The sequence below is a fragment of the Syngnathus scovelli genome, chromosome 6 (genome assembly GCF_024217435.2).
Source record: "Syngnathus scovelli strain Florida chromosome 6, RoL_Ssco_1.2, whole genome shotgun sequence".
Lineage (NCBI taxonomy): Eukaryota > Metazoa > Chordata > Actinopteri > Syngnathiformes > Syngnathidae > Syngnathus > Syngnathus scovelli.
Window position 1 is genome coordinate 12,741,835 of NC_090852.1, and position 6,000 is coordinate 12,747,834.

Consider the following 6,000-nt stretch of genomic DNA (forward strand, 5'->3'; position numbering starts at 1 on the left):
GTGTCTTTGACGTCAGCCATCTCTTGTGTGCCACTGCTTCATGTGTTCAATAAAGGCTGTCCAACCAGTCTTTGTAATTATGTTCTTCTGTAGATGAATGTTCCAACGAGACTTTCAATGTAATATATTTCATTGTCGGGATCTCTTGGTAGGTATTATAATTGTATAATTCAATTCCTCATCATAAGTGCCTGGAGTGCTTCTGAATGGTAGCGTAGGAGTACTTGTGGATAATTGATTGTGTAGCCATAGTTATAAGCTGGCATTGTATTTGAGTTATTTTTTAGTTATTTTAAGAAATGAATGGTGTATGTACGTGTTACCATCAAGTGTTTGGCAGTATCAAAAATTCATTGTCGCTGTACGCATGCTATCAGTCCATCTACTATGTATGTATGCAACTACCTCTAGTATTTGTTGGTAGAGTTACTGTGTGTTGCAATGACAATATTTCTAATCTAAATGTTCTCTCGCCATGGCTTGTTTGTGGAAAATATTCATTGTGATGTATTCTATCAGTAATGCTAGCAAATCTCCTCATTTGATGAGTGATTCTGTCACATTTGGAGACATTCGGAATGTTCTACCAAACACCAACCATCTACCATGCCAAACATGCCTACCCAGCTCAAAACCGCTACGGTGTTATGAGGCCTCGCTCACAGTTATCACATGATTCTTGGCAAAGCTGAGGCATGTGTCAAAACATTGGTTCGCAAATAAACAAAAAACAAGAATACACTGGACAAAACAAAACAGATACAACTCCTACTCTTTAATGTGAGGTGGTCAGTAGACTGCAACTATGGACAGTGTAGCCACAAAGAGAAAAAAGTGGAATTCCTGATACCCGAAATGATTAAGCAAACCATCATCATAAATGTAGTGTTGGTGTAATAATACATTAAGCAGTACATTGATGAAAGTGGAAACAAGAAAACGAAGCAAATGAAATGTTCTGGCACCAGACTACATCCTTTGTGTATGGTGTAATGTTTCCTTCTGTGACCTTCTCTGATTCAATTCATACAAGACTGCCTTACTCAACCTCAAACCCTGAACCTCTTGTCTTCTTTGGTCTGTGTTTGAGCCTCTCTTATTGTGTATTTCAATCAATCCCCTCTGGGTCATACCCCTCAGTTGTTCACAACAAGATCACTGTGCCACCAAGCCTACGCTTCAGTGGCCAAAGAGGAGGAATTTAATCTAAGAAGAGGGAAGAAGATGGGGGGGCGGGGGGTGATGACAAATTCTAAGCACAATTTTTCTTGAAAGGTCAAGTCACACATAGAAGCCAACCCTGCTTTTGGTCCTTCTCATAACATTGCTTTGTATTTATCTTCACTTTCCTTTGGTAGTTTGTGTTTTGGAGGTCACCCAATTCTATGGCAGTGGTGAAAGTTTAGCTTGCTTGATAAACATCAATCATAGCTGTCACTTGCAATCATAACCATAGTCCAATAACCTCAGACAAAACAAACCAGGTAGGCAGGCATGAAATAAACAAAACAGAAGAGCAGTAATGTTTGATAAAATCATGTTTTTGGTCCAGGAGTAGCACAGAATGACATGGTGTCAGCAATCCTAGCACTTTTACTGTATGCAATAGTGCACACCCATGGAAGCCCGTAACAGTTAAGAGAGGAATAACGGTGCGATAAAAACAATTTCCCCATAAGCAAAAATTCCGATAATTCTTGCAAGACCAAATATCTGAAATGTTTGAGGACAGATAGGTGAGAAATACACCAACAAACTTATTCGCTGCAATTACGTTTTCTTTTATAGCCTTTGCTTCAAAACGATCTATGATGTATTTTTGAGGGACTACACATTTATCACAGTTGACAAACAGAAAGGCTTTTCTGTTGATTTTGTTTGTTGCATTTTTTTCCACATGGTGAAAATGTTTGCATGTATACTGTTATTATGTTAAGATGTCCACAGCAAGCATCCTTCTATTTTGATATCCATCTGAATTATGTGTGTGTTGAAATCAACACTTATGAGCAAATTTAAAAAAGCAATTTTAAAGTTTTGGATTCATTTCATACCTTTATCTAGATAACTCCCAAATATTGTGGAATTAATGAAGACTTATTTTAAATATGGCATTTTACAAATTGCCTCATAATTGCAGATTCAAACGATAATGCAATATGCAGAATGGGGTTATCTTTCAAAGGGCAGCCTACTGAACAATTTTCGATCTCGGTGGGGGTAGATTTTCAGAAGGACAAAAACAATTCTTTACCTTTCGATTCCTGAAACTTACAGTATATCATTATGTACTTCATCAAAAAACGGTGTATTTAAAAGTATTGTCATTGAAACTAGAACATAGAATAATCTTGAAAATTAGCATATTCGGCCGCATCACTGAGATAGTGGACCTTCTCACTAAAGATGTGCTATAATTGATGATAAAATGTACCAGAGGAATGAGGGATATGGCTTCTGAAGCTTTAATAGTCATCTCTGCACAGCTTGCAAAGTTTAAGTAAAAAATGAGTTCATTTCAGAGTTTTATCATGGTAAATTGTACCCCCCCCCCCAAAAAAAAAAAATGGAGACGCTATGACAGCTGCTTCTGTACTGTTTATCTTGTTAAGGATCAGAGCAATGGCTGGAGCCTATTTAATGTGATTTGGAGCAAAGGTCAGTCATCCCACGCAAGCTGCACATTGGGTACGGTTATAGTAGTGGAGTGCAGTAAAATGTACAAATGACATCAACCCATAAAATAAGGTCATTTCAGTTTAACAATGAATTGTGACGCTAAATTAAAAAATACTTTTTTTTCAATCTGAGACATTATTTCCTCTAGCAAGTGACCATTCCATTCACATCTACGTATGGTTTATCCTTTCTTCAGTCTGATGTCTGCTGTTTAGAGCTTAATAACGCTACACTGTTGAAGCGGACAAGTGCACCAGAAACTGTGCCATAGGCTCCTAACCAAAAGCTGGAAGGCTGTGTGCGTGCGTGCGTGTGTGTATGTGTGTGTGTGCGTGTGCGTGTGTGTATGTATATATGTATATATATATACTATATAACATATGTGTGTGTGGGGGGGTATACATTCACTCAACAACCTAAAACGACTTCTTTGGATAACATTTTTTGCTTACACAATAGTTATAAGCCTTAGTGATTTGTATGCTTTCATCTGGCAGTGTGTTGCAGAGCATGCTGTCAACATCAGGTAGTTAACACCTGGCCAAGCATTCTTCTCATGCAGCATGTGTGTAACCACCCAAGATAACTGTGGTTGGAAAAAAAAGACCTCCCAGAATGCCTCTGAGCTGCGTGCATACAACCTATTTCTTGCCAGCCACTTTTACTGTACATGCATATTATAATCACACTGGTCTTGGATGTAAATTCATTACCAGGCCTCTACATCGGTTCCACGTTTTTAAATTTTAATTTCTACAATGGCACAATACATTCCCATTCCACAGGACAATGGAGCCACAACAAGTAAAACAAAACCTGAACTAAACTCAAAATCAAACCGATTAACTTTAACATGTTGCATCAGCAAGCTAAAACGACACGGGACAAGACACATATCATTTAATATTCGCGCTATCATTTATTATTCGCACGTAGAGCAAGAGTTCATCCATCTGGCAGTCATCATTGGCCTCCCAGTTGTTGGGGTGCCATTTGTTAAATGTCACTGGTCCATCAAATCTAACCTGAGACAGTTTGATGTGTGTTCAAAACCGGTTGATTTATTGATGTGTGTTCAAACCCGGTTGATTTAACAATCTCCCATTGCGTAATTTGCGATGATGATCAATCCACTTTGTTTTTTCTGATGAGCACTTGAGAATGATTGATTTATCACTTTTCCGTTAGACACAGTAATGTTAGCTCAACCGAAATATTGGTCGCAAGATTAAAAACTGGGCCATTTGACAAAGAAGGACTGTATAGCAAATCGTGTTCCACTCCAGTTGATGGAAGGGCACATTACATGAAACTGCAATACACAACAATCTTTTTTACAGATGTTCCAGCTGCTGAATCTGGTGAATTACTGCCTGACGAGCTATGCCTTGGTGGACCACTTCCAAATGCCCAAGATAGGAAACCTTTGTCAATGAACAAGCGTCAGAGTACTCGGGTGAAAAACTTTCATTATCTTTTATGCTTCCATCACTTTTCACTTTAATTTATGGAGTTTGGGCATATTGGTGTACACGTTTTTATTTACAGATTTGTGGAAAACCACAATAAGAAATAAAAAAGGTTCTCTGAGGGGCTATGAGTAGAACATTTATCAAAAATATTATCCCATTAAAAGTAATTGTAGTCTTGAGACGTCTTAGATTGTATCTGAGAAATACATGTGACTGCAACATTGTTTGAACAATGGAATCTCAATACACTACAATGCATCTTCTACTAAAAGCCCTCTTTTCTGTAGCAGAAACTCATAACACCTTTAATAACAAATATTGGGGACTCTGAAAAAGTTGTCTGACAACCCATTTTAAGACCAAGACAGCTATCGAATACTCCAACTCTCCAATACACTCAAGTTACACTATGTTGGAAAAAAAAGTTAGACTCAGACGAGAACAGCTCTTCATTTAAAGTGGGTTTCTATTAATCTCGTGGCTCGTTTGTTTTAGAATTACAAGATTAATTATACAGTTGTCAAATTTCACCATTACATTGTGAGTTAATGTCTTAGTACTTGTATCCATGTACGTGAGAAATAATTATAGGAGATGAGCCATCAATTTATGGGAATCATGAAAAGCATAAACACTGAACTTAACAGTGACAGAAAAGCCCTTTGTGGTGCTGGGTGGTGATGTGAAAATATATTGTAGTCCCACTGTTTAGAACCCTAAATCAGAGTGCAAGGGATATATTTTGTTTTTAGAATGGAGGTGGGCAATAATTACATTGAGTCTCATTAGTTGTTCCCCCTTGACTTTGCGTGGTCATCAAAAAATGTATGCGGTCCCTCCTGTTAGAGCAAAAATGGATTTGTGTTGCATTAGCTGATGAAGCATGTAAATAACATTACGTCCCCAATGTGATCTTAATGTCACTGATCCTGAGATAGAGGAGCCTGGAGGAGAGTTATTCACTTCTTATTACACCTCTTCACCACTAAATTGAAACAATTGAATGTGCCTAGTCAATAATCAAAAACATATAAAGTGTAAACATAAACATAGTGTTCATAAAGTGTTTCACAAGGTTTATTTAGTTACTACACAAAATACAATTGTTTTGTTGTCTTAATAATAATAATAACATTAATGATAATAATAATGATAGTAAAATTTTGGCTTGGAGCTGTTACAGAGAATTCATCATTTAATGGAATGCAAGTGATAATACAATGATCTCCTTGCAGCTGCTGAACTAAGAGATATGATTGATAACTTTGGTGAAGCTATATCTTCTCTTTATCTGCCCGCGAGGGAGTCTCTGTCTTCCCATTATAATTAGCATCAAGGCTCCCTGTCTGGAAGCCATCAAGCAAGGGCACTCAGGGATGATTGAGTCAATATGTCTTCTCTCTCTCCTCTTTTAATACACAAGTGTAGCCTGACTGACATACGTACTATTTCAGCACGTCTTTGTTTCCAGAATTCCCATCCCTCCTTCATCACGTGTTCAAGGACTGAAATAAGCTGAAGGTAAAACCTATCAAGCTTACTCGACCAGTGCGATACATTAGAAATATTACAGATTTTTCGGATGGCTTCAACACATTTTTGTAACTATTGGCTATTTTTGAAAAACCCTTCACTCAAATGACGAAACATTTAACTACATTTCAAAAACATTTTGTTTCATCTGCAAAACAAAATAAGTATCTTTTAACTCCGCAAACCTTTGTAAAGATGGTATTTTTGTTGCAAACAATGATCACAAGCCATCATCATATTAGCAAGCAAACAATGGGCCAATTACACAATGGTCACAGAGGTAGAGGATCTTTAAATTGATATTAACAAATTTGCC

General features: G+C 37.3%; 1 long non-coding RNA gene across 1 annotated transcript in view; it reads left to right on the top strand.

The window, feature by feature from the left end:
• Positions 1 to 4,422, top strand: part of LOC125970361 (uncharacterized) — an 83,251-nt gene extending 78,829 nt beyond the window's left edge. Inside the window, exon 4 of the long non-coding RNA XR_007482077.1 lies at positions 4,020 to 4,422. This is a non-coding gene — a long non-coding RNA (uncharacterized lncRNA). The remainder of the gene's footprint in view (positions 1 to 4,019) is intronic.
• Positions 4,423 to 6,000: the final 1,578 nt, after the last annotated feature.